Source organism: Sinohyriopsis cumingii, chromosome 7 (genome assembly GCF_028554795.1).
Source record: "Sinohyriopsis cumingii isolate HCF-2022 chromosome 7, ASM2855479v2, whole genome shotgun sequence".
NCBI lineage: Eukaryota > Metazoa > Mollusca > Bivalvia > Unionida > Unionidae > Sinohyriopsis > Sinohyriopsis cumingii.
The window spans coordinates 16,081,902-16,096,119 of record NC_142967.1 but is presented as its reverse complement, the minus strand read 5'-3'; positions in this window follow the sequence as shown (position 1 = coordinate 16,096,119).

Below are 14,218 nucleotides of genomic sequence, written 5' to 3'. Positions count from 1 at the left end.
TTTGCTAAATATGTTGATTCATTCTCTCTCTTCTGTTTTTCTTCTTTGACTCCATGCATAATTAGGGTTGTATGGGGTATGAAGATGGAAAAGGGAAGGTAAATATTTCTGTAAAGACCTATGACAGAAAACCTGTATAGAGAACAGTACTTGATCATCAGAGAAAGCAGCTTTTAACATTAAGAGGACTGCCCAGTGCAAATTCAAAAAGTTCCAAGAGTCATGATAATGTAATAATGCTGACTAGATTCAATACTATGCAGACAGGAATGAGATGAAAAACTTACATGATGCTTCGAAGAGAATATACGGGTTTCAGTCACCAGGAACGTCTCCACAAATGAGTGCTGACAGAACCACACCTTTCAATGGCAACGAAAACTAATTTCAATGATGGCCAGAACGTTTCAACAACTACCTCTGAGGAAACCTGTTTACTGCCCCAGGTGTAAATCAAAATATTACTTTCTGATCCTCCAAAGCTGGCAGAATATGAGAAGGCAACTAACCTGCTATCAAATTGCAAAGCACCTCGAGGAGAAACTCAACCAGAAATACGTCTACAAATAAGCAGTCTAGCACAAGGCATAGAAACTCTCAAAACTCTTCTAGTCCAGTTGCACTCATAACAATATGCCCCAAGTCAACATGGGTGCATCCATAGCCCACGTTGTACAAAAAGAAAAGCAACTGTGCCAAAACCATCGAAAAGTCTCCTTTCTGTCAATAGATGACATAATCCAGGACTCTGCTGAATCGTCTTGTGCATTACATCGATAAAGGGCTAGTACCTGAGAGCAATTGTTGCTTCATGAAATGACTAAAAACTACTTAGATGCTTCGTAAACTTCAGATGAAATGCCTGAAACAGAGCCTAAGGATCAGTGCAACATTCACATACCTGATATATGCTTTGACACAGTTACCTGTGGAGGCATTTGTATTATCGTGACAAAAATTATTTTCAACAGTGCAATTCATCTCCAAACTTAGGCAATTTCAATATAGCGTGCTCGTTCGTCTCTTGACGACTTTGAGTCACCTGAACCCTTTCCAGTCACCATTACACTCAGGCAAGATGTGTTGGTCATATCTTTCTTCAGTAATATGGTGTACGACATTCTTATTGATAATTCCGTGACCTTGACTTTGGCAATTATATCAGATACCGGACTGTCGACACACTCTTAAATCTGAGGAAACTACAGGTGACGAACAAGGTATATAAAGTGACAGTTCGTAATCTCCTATTTGCTGACGACTGTATCATGCAGGCCAGATGGAGGTCTAACATGCAGAGCAATTTCTTTTCAGCGTATGACAATTTCGATCTTGCAATTAGTATCAGCATGACCTTGCTGATGCACCAATCTGCACCATTAATGACGTATGTTGAGTCTTCCATCACGGGAAAGCTCCTTACCCTCGAGGCAGTGGACACGTTCACCTATCTCAGCAGTACACTTCCATGTACAGTCCATACCAATGGTGAAACCAATGCCTGAGTTTCTAAAATACGTGCTGCTTTGGGAACCCAGAGGAAACACAATTGAAGGCCTACAAAGACATTATGTTGCCAACCTTACTGTATGATTGCGAAATCTGGAGTGTACAAATGACTAGGCAAGAAACTGAACAATTTTGACATCGACTTCCGAATTAAACTGATGAGAATAAAACGGCAGCACGAGATCTGATGCACTGAGTCTCTTACACGGGCAGTCATTTCAAGTATCCTAACTCTGCTGATCATCTTTACAGTTGATATTGGCAGGCCACGTCACCAGAATGCCAGGAGAACGAGTAACAAAACGGATTTGAAGGAAGGATAACTATTTCAGGGTGGTCAGAAGAAACCCTTGACAGATTTCCTGAAGTCACTTTTTAAAGACTTCAAAACTGACCCTGAGTCTTGAGAAGATATCGCACAGGATTGATCCACCAGGTGTACTTTTATCAATACTGGAGCAACATACATTGAACGGGGTAGAATTGCAAGGCTAGTCCAGATGCGTGAGTATCATAAATCTAAAATACTCGCCGTGTTCTTTATTAAACAAACATTCCAAACCATATATCCCATTAAATGTGCCACTAACAGTTCAAAGCAAAATATTGCCCAATCAGCCAATGACGTATTCACAGAAACCAAACCAGTTAGTGATGTCATACGTCATATTAGAACTCGAAGGAACTATATCAAGAGTTTTGTTTCGTCACTCCAAATGGCATGCTGGATAGTAAATATGGAACATTGGAGGAACTTAATTGTATGTTTGATACTATATCAATAGCTAATAGTCAAGTGTATGTTACACCTATTGACGTTTTTGGTTATAGGTCACATATGCGATCCGTTGGTCTCAATACAATTTTGAATTCTTTTGAAGCTGAAATATTCTGTCACGTTCTAAATCTAAGCAGGCAAATTTGAAACATTTGACATACAAAATAAGGTTATAAACAAACCAAACAAATTTTCATCCAAACAATAATAATAACCGGTCTTGTGCATAAAATCTTTGACTATTTTTACTTTCTCTCTATCTCTCTCTCTCTCTCTTCTTTGCCAGTGTCCTAAATTAGTTGGCAATTTGAAATATGTAATACCCAAAGTGAAAATATCTTAGCTTCAATAAGCCAAGTCTGCCTTCACTTTGAAAATTTAGCAAAGTAATTCTTGTATCAAAATCTATAACTATAATTCCACCATGTGTATTGTTTCATCCAAAGCCAGTCAGAGTTGGCTTTAAAAAAATTGTAAAATTTATTAAACAAAATAAATCTTATGAATAAAAATTAGCCTGACTTAAATGCCGAACGTGTTTGCAATAAGACCTGCTACCAGTAACATGTCAATCAATTCTAGTGTGAAACTTATATCTAGCAAAGGTAAAATTCTAAAACAATAAATTCTGGGTTTCATGGTGGATTTATAAAGGATATTTGTGTGGTTGAGCTACAAGTGTCATTCCGATGTTAAATTCCCGTTAGACACCAGTACCAATGTGTTGTACAATTCGTGAATGAGGCAAGAGTGTCAATGTTAGGGTCTAGAATGTCAGATTTGTAACCAAATAGCTTATCCCCATTATCGGATTTCCATTAGAGACCAAATAGACTGATAATGTTAAATTGTTCCATTTATTGCCATACCGACCCATAACTTTAAACATGTGTATATTTTTAACATAGAATTTCTCCTAATACGCCTATTAAGGAGCGGGCGGAATGTTAATTTCACACTGTCGTAATAACACAATTGACTTAACAACTGACTTAACCAAACATCACAGAAAAGGCTTCTACATACCTAGCTGAAAGCATGAAAAATGTATCATGTGACAGGCCTAGACTGCAAAAGGGGACCCTCTGGGCTAGGTTTGAAGAAGTAACTGGGTAATGTATGGCACCAGTCACAGAGTTGAATTTAGCTATAGCTAATTTGAATTCACACACGTATTTTAGATGGGCATGTATGTTTATATGCTGACCATAAGTTTTACCATTTATACCACGTGTTACACTAACTTAAACTAACTTCCTATACCTTGTATATTATGTAATATATTAGACGAGCAATTTAGAGGCACCAGTAGAAGCCATGTACAGCAGATCAGTCATGTTAATTGGCTACGTCAAAAATCCCAATTACTCTCTCTCTCTCTTTCTCTCTCTGTTGTGACCAACATGATCCCTTGTGCAAAACTATACTAGCTGTCACTTTTCCTTAATATGTTTATCGATATAATAGAATTACGTGATAGACTACTTATTGTAGTGACCGTTGAATAAGCAGGAAGATTTTTTAAAAACATTTCGGTATCACTATTAGACGTGGATTTCAAAATGTTCTAAGGGATTTGAAAATAAGTTGAAAAGGTGGTAAATAAAAGTATTTTCATTAAAGTCATATGCAACAAGAGACAAATAATTTCAGTAGCAGTAGTAAACGACAGCATTCTTAAAACGATAAAAACACAATCGTTGAGGATATTGGTGATCTTGATGTAAAGTTTGTCGACTGGCTAGTCAGCTGGGGATAAGTATCAGTGTAGAATGAAAGCTTTGGTGCGTAGAAACGTCTAGATATCTCTCTTCGCAACTGAGCCTTATTTTAAATAGAAGGAAATATTTATATTGCAAGCAAATGGTATAGTTTGACACGTGGCTGACAAAAATGAACCTCTGGATACCAGGGCAAGTAACATTAATGACAACATCTCGGAAGTACGACACTTGGGCTACAATATGAGACTTGGGCATAAAGGGGATTTAAAAACTTGAAACAATAGGTTTATCATTAGTATGCTGCTCTGACACTGACGACAAATGAAAATGTAATCCCAAAAATGTCCATAGGTCAAATAGATATAATAATAATGATATTGATAACATTTATATAGGCCATCGTACTGACACGTGGCTCTATGGCCTCTAGAGTTCAATACATAAAGAATATATTGATGAAACATTTTTAAAGCTCAATGGTCTCTTATTGGTTTAAATACAGAGGCTATCGAAATGGCACAAAATCACTATGAGCACAATGTGATTTGTAATGTTAATTAAGTATATAGATATACATATATACGTATATATCTATCTATGTGTATATACATATATATATATATATATATATATATATATATATATATATATATATATATATATATATATATATATATATATATATATATATATATATATAGTATTTCCGCTGTATAAGTGATATACCACTAGATGTATACATGTTTCATTAAAAGAACACTACGAATGGTATATCATTGATACAGCGCACATACTATACATACATTATATTTATATCACATACATAAACATATTCGAACTCTGAGTGGAGTTACGATATGTTCCTGTCAACTGTGTATTGACTGAGTGAATGAACTCCTCACATCCCTGCTAGTGTGTCCGCTACAAAATGTAGTTCTAAGATTTTTCTTGTTGTTCACGAGCTCTTATGCAAATTGATAAGTTGATTGTGTTCTTTTGAGTTTCTAATTTTATTAAAATTTACTAAATCAATATAAGACGCACTAATGATGTAAACATGAAATATGGTGTTTGTGAAGAAGGTAGTGCACTACAAACACAGGTATTCACGTACTGGCGTATGGAACCTCTGGGTCCGGCAATTAACATGTTAAAGGGATGGCGAAGATACAAGGCCTCCCAACTGGCACGATCTTAGTGTTCGTCGATGACTTTGAAAGTGGAGGAAGAGGGAGCAGATACAGCAGAGGTAGCCATGTTTCAAGGAATGTCACTTTTGACACAAAGTCAAACAAGACAAGAGTTGTTATACTTTTTTTCAGGACACATTTATTAATTTGTTTGAAATGGAACAACTCGAAAGACGAAAAGACATAAAAGCCAAAATGGTTAAGTACAGCAATAAAAATCACATCGAACCGATCAAAGAAGAATATCGACAAGTCACTTTACAACATGTGTTTGGTAACCAGTGTGTCCTAGGGACAGCGTGTAATGATCTTATAGTCTCTACATTGGGTAATGTCACACAGGTGTCCTCCCGGAATGGCCTTTCGGTAATGTCCATTACACTCCTGTCCTGAAGGGAGTGGCTGTCTTCGGTGACGGGTTCTTCTGGCACTGTCACTAACACAGGTTTAAAATTTATATTTTTCAATGGACGTTTGAACTGAGTATCACAACTCTTGGACATAATTGGCCACTTCTTTCCAGTGAATGTCTAAGTCACAAGCTACACACACATTATCGTACACATCTTCAGTACCTAAAAGTTGACGATCTTCTTTCCCGTACAGGCCGAGAAGAACACAGTTGAAAACGCATTGCTTTCAACAAAATGAGTTTCTAGTCGACATCAAAAGGGATCACTTTCATGTTTCATTTGGTGGCAAGTACTGTTCGTAAAGAGCCCACAATGAATCGGTTGGTAAACGAAATCCTAGAAAGGAAGTCACTAAGACACACACTACACGTCGACCCCAATTTAATGGACACAGGTGATGTAATAAGTATTAGTAATCCTCAGTCCCAATACTCTCATTGATTTCCTTCCTCTGAATTTGTTGTATCATGAGCGATAAAGGTTGTGACATGGTAGCCCGTTTTATACCCTTTTTTGGCGGAGGTAAAAATTGTACATTCTAAACAGATCTGATCGTGTGATCAGAGATGATCCAGTGGCGAATCTAAATGATTTAGTCACTAACATGCACGTCACACTTCGTTCAAAAGTTTCCTCTTAACTACATTTACGTTGTATGAAAGAACTTGGTAAGCCTCTAACTCTTCTTTTGGAATTCGTTGGAGTAAGTAGCGAATAGTATCAGCAGTAACAAACCAGTCATTTGTGCCAGTGGGTAGTTGATCAATGTCTGACTGCTGGAACACTTTCATCTGAATCAGTCCTCTTATATTGTTCAGGTACCAGTGGTTTAAACGCCGGTGACGTAACGGATGCAATTGTTCTTTGCGTTTCACTTGCATTTTGAACAGCTTTCGGTAAAAGCATTCTCTCAACTCCACAGGCAAACCACGAATGTTCTCTTGTAAAGTATCCACGATCATGTCAGTCAGTATTATTTTATTTAAAATCTTCTCCTAGAGCGAAAGTAATGAACATAAAGAGTAATTTCTGACCACTGCCATTCAGGGTGACGGTCAAGAATGTCAATACAATATTCTGATGTAAACGGTCTAAAGCGGAATAATAGGATTAACGCACACTTGATCCAGAGAAATCTGATCCGTTTGTTGACTTCTTTCACTTTCCTCTTGTGAATTTCTCGGCACAAAAGTTCTACAGTCAACCATTGAGATTTCGCTCTGGCTAGTCCCTGCCAAACTTGCATAATATGTTTTAAATGGGGTTTAAATACTTGTCTAGGTGTAGTCGAACGTTTGTCTCCCAGCCAAGCTGGTTTCTTAAACGACATGGTAAGCCACTTCAATGACTAGGATCCACTAAATGTAGGTGGTGACAATGCGGAGACCATTGAGCATGTTCCAGGTAAGCCGAATCTGTCTGCTTCCACTGGTGTAGTGACACACTGCAACTGAAGCACTTGACTTTATCCCCTTGGCCCAAGTAGAAAAATCCGGCTCTGGCTAATTCTTCGGGGGTAGATCCTCCCAGATATGTAGGCCATTTTCTTTGGAAGGTTTGGAATCGACTTTCAAATTTGTAGCATTCAGTCAAATGCACAGGAACGAATATTCGTCTTTCACAGGTTCATTTCCATGAGGGTATGGTGAAATCCGTAGAGGTTTACTCCGTTTTGGATGACATCCGTATGGTGGTAGCTGCATGGTGTCACGTGGAGAATGACTCACACCATGAACACCAGTAAAGAGTCCACGATAACGGGTGGAATCGCTTTCGCATCCGTCAGGTTTAACAAGTACAGAATCGCTTTCCATGGTAGTTATTGTAGTAGTAGTAGTAGTTATAGCAAAGTTCCCATGATGTGGTACTGCATCGTTGAGGTCACAACGTATGGCATCGCTTTCATCACAAGGCACAGTATCGTACTCCACTTGAAAATTAAAAAACTTGAATAATGTCTGTTTAAAAGGATTCATCTTTCTCGCTTGGTCTTGGTAGTTACAATGAACTATCGGTCTTGGACGTTGTCCCTTATTATATGCTGACCAATATCGACGTGACAGTACGGTAAGGTGAAGTGAATGGGAAGCCGCACTCGCTTCTGGTAGACAAATTGATACAGTTTTTCCAAGGGTGGACTGACGAGTTGGTGAGTGGGCGAACGTACAATCTTGTGAGGCTCATAGGTGGTCCCTTTAAAGTTCCCTCCTTTCCAAAATGCAAAGATTCTTCCAATACGCCAAAGTTCACCACTCGACTGTTGCGATGATTGAGAGTCAATCCTTTATTTTTACACTCCGTGTGCACATCTCCTTGTTTGTCCCGGTATTGGTAGCCTTTGACTCAAGCGACTATGCAACTGTCCGTGTCAAGTATAGGACGCGATCAACTAACAGTTCTAAAGCTTCGTACACTTCTAAGGGAGCATGGGCTGTCACGTAAGCCACAATGATGACATTTCCAAATCCGTAGGCTTCTACAAGGTCCAGTTCTTAACCGTAATTGACCAGGATCAAATCCCAACGAACGACGTCCATGTTTCATGTATTTGGTTTTGTCGCGAATCATCTGGAACTAACGGGAAGGTTCTGTCAAATACTCTTTCTTGGGTAAACAGGGTCGTTGTGCCATTTTGCCCCACAAACAATTTAAGATTAATTTGGCAAACGATCGCATTCCTCCAATTTTCTCTACGTGGTCTAATGTGATGCCTTCTTGCTACCAGTATTTCTCTTTGAATTTCTTTTGGTCTTCGGGAGTCTGGCACCATGAAGGATATCCACTAGCTTCTTGTTTCAGTTTCAAAAAGGCATCCACGTAGTCTGCAAAAATGCCTGTTTGAGTCTCGTCGCCCTTGTGGTAGTTTTCTGTCTTGGGAACGTGGTAAATTTTGTAAACTTCTAACAGCTGGTATTCCATGTCCTGAGCTTTGAAGAATTCCACACTGACTCGCCTTCCTGTCAAGGCGCGTTCTTTCTGCGTGTGCTTGCTGACAAGGTTGGTCTTGGTTGCAGGTTTCGACACAAGTACGGAAGAAGGGAAACATCAGTTTACCTTGGCAATGGTGAAGATAAACGGGATGGTACAAGTCCGTGGGATGCAAGACATTACATTTAATCAATCCTTTGTATTGTCGAATGTTGTCAAGGTCAATGTGTTCGTCAGAAATTTTGGATGCCCTGCAGGAAAGCGACAATATTTGCACACGTAAGGATACAGATAACACTCGTCCATGCATTTGATTTCTTGTCCTTTCTCCTTGTCGCTTTGGTACAGCAAACAGGTGTGATTTGTCCGTCCTCTGTACAAACTGTCCCACGGGTTCAGTGGGTCCAGCAACTTTTAACTTTCCACGAAGCATTTAAACTTGGGATCGGTTTCAACGGTGATTGTACTGTGTTCCCACATTTCCATCACTTGGTATCCTTGATGTTCTAACTTCAAACGCCGCTGACAAAGTGGCCTTGTACAAGTCTTCCATTGTCCGTTGTAAAAACTGATTTTTACTGTCAAGTTGACGGTAATAGAGGGGACATCAGTGAAATAAGCATCCGTTTAACTCGTACACGATGTTGCGGTTTTCTATGTTCCAACCATCCACCGTTCACGTTCCGATGCTCTGTTTGCCTCCTCAGTTGTGGGTATGTTGGATCCATTTGTCATCCTTCTTGCACAAGTAATGTAGACAGCGTAGGGCTTTGACCAAGTACGGACGTTTGACAAAGTTGGTTGTTTGAGGGCTCATGACAGCCATGGTACTTTCAGGCACGAGTCGTTCGCGGTAGACTAAGGAACACGCTTTAGCAATGGTGCAATATTCTTTCAAAGGATCGATTCCTCCGTTTACCATGAACAGTTCTCGAAAATTTCCACAGAAACGCCTAAAGTGTCCACGTCGGAACGACAATACTTTTACATGTCTCCTCGGCAGGAATATTCATCCTTGCAATGATGTTTCCTGCGTTCCTTGGTAATCTTATGAGATTAAACCTTTTGTATTCCAGGAACGATATTATTTCCGATCGCGAAATCTTCTATACATTTTTTCCCAGGAAATATCGAACAGTTTTGCACCGTGTTATACCAAAAAATGTGTCTCATCTCCTTCAAAATCATTTGTGAGATCCACATTTTCCCATTGTTTCGAATATGTAACGCCTCTCGCTGTTTTTTTGTTCTTTCTCGCGCGTTTGTATTTTTTGCGTATAGTGTTGATGTGTTTTGATTGCAACCATTTATATGCGTGACTAGTTCCCATTCACTTACTACGTTTTAGGGTAAGACTAGTATAGTCCTTCCTGTTGGTTATTTGTGCATATATTGCATGTGTTTAGTTACATCTGTTCAAGCGCCAATGCTGCCGTTTTCATAAGTTTCACTATTTTCCCATCAAACCAAAGTTTGGAATAAAGGAAATGATTCGCTATACAAGCTATCTGACATCATTAATACTGCTTTCCAAAAAAGTATCTTCTCTTACACAACTTGAATCTTTACAATGTAAAATCGAAAATAGAAATGAAGATATCATTCCTTATTGAATATAATCCAAGTGTACATAATATAGGTAAGATTATCAATACATATTGGGATTTATTTGAATTTTCATGTATAGCAAGTATTAAATCGCTACACGAAAGCAAACCCACACTTGATTATCAAAGGTATAAAAATCATAAAGATTTCCTAATTAATTCTAAATTAGAAAAAATATCATATAAAAAGGATCATCAACTAAATGTTATAGACCTAGATGTTCGCACTGTTCTTGTATTAATAAAAATACTTCTTTCAATAGTAATACTACGAAAGAAACTTTTAATATGCGTTGTGATACTAATCGTACAACATAAAAATATTATTTATTTGATCCCATGCAAAAAATGTGGCATCCAACATATCGAACAGACTGACTTTATTTCCTCTTCAAAAGAGATTACATCAGATTAAACAAATTCAGGATAATACAAGATCATAAAATAGAACAGAAAAGTGACAAAAGTACAATAGTAATACTGTGTCAGCTACCGTATTGACAAAACGAAATATCTCAATACCTGCAATTATGCAAATCTGCAATCATTTGGCTGAGCATGGCACTGATCTTTTAACAGTTGCTTGATGATGATAATATTTCGAAAAGTTAATACGTCTATATAGTGTTATGTGCTTAACATTAAGTTCGAGATAACAACGAACATTAAATGGAAAACTTATAACAGTGTAATTCTATATGTAGTTTTTTTTCATATGACACATGTATTTATGCATATATATACTTGTTTGCGCGTATGTGTGCGTGCATGCATTTATCTATGACTGACTGTCTAAATGACTTAATTACCTCTTCAACAAAGATTATATCAGGTTACTAAGATACATATTATACATATCATAAGATTGTGTGACACTGTATAGACGAGAACGCAAGCATGATATATATATATACATCGTCAATTACTGCATCTACAAAATGAGATATATAAATACAGAAAACCATATAGAAATCTCTAGGTAATATACATAAACAAATACACACACACACACACACACACACACACACACACACACACATATATATATATATATATATATATATATATATATATATATATATATATATATATATATATATATATATATATATATATATATATATATATATATATATATATATATATACATTGTATACAGCTGTCATACAACAAAATTTGCGGATGTGACTTCTTACTTTTGACTACCGGAATTGGAGATTTGTCGAGCAGAAAAGAAGATATATCAGTCGTTCTTTTGTTAGTAAACAAGATGGTGCAACTTTTATCTGCGTTATATCTTAATCTCCACCTTTTCGCATAGTTGGAAATTGTATCAAGCAGCTGTTGCATTGAATGAGGCGAGTTAGACATTACAGTTGTGTCATCTGCTAATAAGACACAAGGCAGGTGGAGATCGACAAGTTTTAGACCTCGGATAGTGTGATCTGATTCCGTGATCAAATCCTCTATCATTACAAGAAAGAACCAGGCAGACAAGATACGGCCCTGTCCTACACCCTGCCTAATATCGAAGCGTTTGGACAGCTTGCCCGCAAATAAAACAGAGCTTGCTACTCTCTCAAACGAGTCTTTCGTGATGCGCAAGGTCTTCCCTTTGATGCCAAGTCTGTACAACTTGTAGAATAACCCGTTGTGCCAATATCTGTTGAAGGCTTTAGCATTATCAAGAAATGTGGCATAGACAGGAGTATTTTTATCCAAATAGTAGCATATAGATTCTTTAATACAGAACGCTGCAGTGATACTACCGCAATTATTTCTAAAACCCTGTTGCAATGGATTTGGAAAAGAAATCTGCTTAGAAAATATAAGTAGTTTACTATATATAATTTGTTCTAGAACTTTCTGAAGCACTGGAATTATAGTTATATCGCGGTAATTATTCATATCTAATTTGTTCTTTCCTCCTCCTTTGAATATTGGTATTACCAAACCTTGTTTAAAGTGGCACGGGTACTTCTCGGCCTCGTACACTTTTGTGAATATAATTTCAAGTAATTGTACACTGCTTGGAGGGTCCGCAAACAGTAAATGCTCAGCAACAATACCGTCGTGACCACATGTCTTATCTTTATTGAGAGAGCTAACTACACTACTGATTTCGTCTCTAGTGGGAATTTTATCAACAACTTCATCAAAGTGTGAATAGGTTTCTTTACTCTGTTTTCTAACCTCTGCTAAGACCATCTGGTAATGATTCTCATCGTACAGATAAGTATTGTCAGGTAGTGACAAACTGGAAAAATGATTTGCCCATAATTCTCCAATAGAATCGTGATCGCGTACAATTTTTCCTTTTGATTCGATTTCGTGAATGTAATCGCGTTTATTTCTTTTATTCCGTATAAACTTATAAAAGTAGAAATATCGAGCTCTGCAGCCTTTTCAAGCTCACTGAATTGTTCTCTATCGTACATTTATTTAGCTTTCAATAATTCTTTTGCAAACAATTTCTTCGCTTTCTTATAGTTCGCGTATGACATATATTCCCAGCCTCTTGGCCTACCATTAGAAATCCATACCCTGCGTTTCAGCCGCATTTCCGTGTGAAACTTTTTTACGTTTAGTAGTTTCCAATAGGGGTTAGCGTACGGGAAAAACCTCTCTATGGGGAGAAACCTAGAAGCTGCTTCATGTAAAATCTTTACGGTGTCTTGAATAATAATTTCAATATCGACATTCGTCGCTAGTTCTGCTTTATGCATTTGCGCTAACAATTCATTGCGTGTTGCTTCCTTATATCTATTTATTTGTTCTGCTGAGGCTTTCTTCCAATTTTTGGAATGAATGATATGCTCGTCAGCCATTGTTGCATTATGTACTAAAGGTGTGACCAACTCTATTTTTACAGGAAGATGATCTGAAATGTTCAAAGGATGATCATCTATTATTTCTGCCTTAACCACTAAATCGAATTTACTTTTTTGCAATAGTATATGGTCTGTCAAAGATTTTGATTTGCCATCGGTTGAGAAAAAAGTAAAATCTGGCCCTTCACAAATGGATTGACTATTAATAGATACTAAATGCCTATCGCTCAGAAACTTTTCTAGAATAGTGCCTCTAGTGTTTGATGTTAGACAATTTGCTTTGGAGCTAAACAGTGAACTTAACTGACCATTGAAGTCTCCGGCGAGTATGGGAATGCCTTCTTTGCAGAAAATATCAGACTGATCCTTTAGTTCTTCTATTGTTTCGGAGTAACTTGCAATAGGAAAATTAGTTGATGGCAAAAGTGCCCCGAATATAAAATATTTAAGTCTATCGTTACATTTTACCTCTATCCCTAAAACTCTGTCACTGCCGGCGCTCGACATAGGATTAATGCGGAGTGATTTCCTATAAAGGATTGCTGTTCCCCCGAACCCCGTATGCGTTAGCCTTTCTTCGAAATTTACTGTTAGTCTATTGTCAGAGCGTGAGAATGATTTGAACTCTGGATGGATATTGTCTAGGAAATTGAGCTGCTCCGGGAGAAGCCAATGCTCAGTAAGTACAGCAACATCTACCTCATTTAGCAAAGAATACAAGTAAGGTGACCCATACATGACTCCTTTTACGTTCCATGTCATCAGACGAAATGTATGACTAGACAATTGTTGACTTAACGAAAAATAGATTTTCAACACAAGTATTGCAAAGACTATATAGTAATTTACCATAATATATGTATTTTACTTACTGCTCCTTTATTTATTGACGCCAGTGCTGCTTGGTGTCCTTATCACCATAATCATCATACCATTCTCTTGCCCATACAAAATTTGGCCAAAAACCTTCCTCTAAAACTTTCTCAAAGTCTAACTTATCTACCGTGATTAAAGCAGTAAAAGTGTCCTTTCCTCCTCCTACTCGCCAATGCTTTAAGATTTGAGAGTCTATTACTTCTACCCCTTTTATTTTAGCGTGTTTTTGATGCAAGTTCTCATCTCCTCTCTCGTTCTGTCAACCGGTATTCTTGGCAGTAGAACTCGACCTTCATAAGAGTTCCTCATACGTTTATGTGGTCTGCAGTTTCTGTTGGTTGTGATAACATCGATCGTTTTGC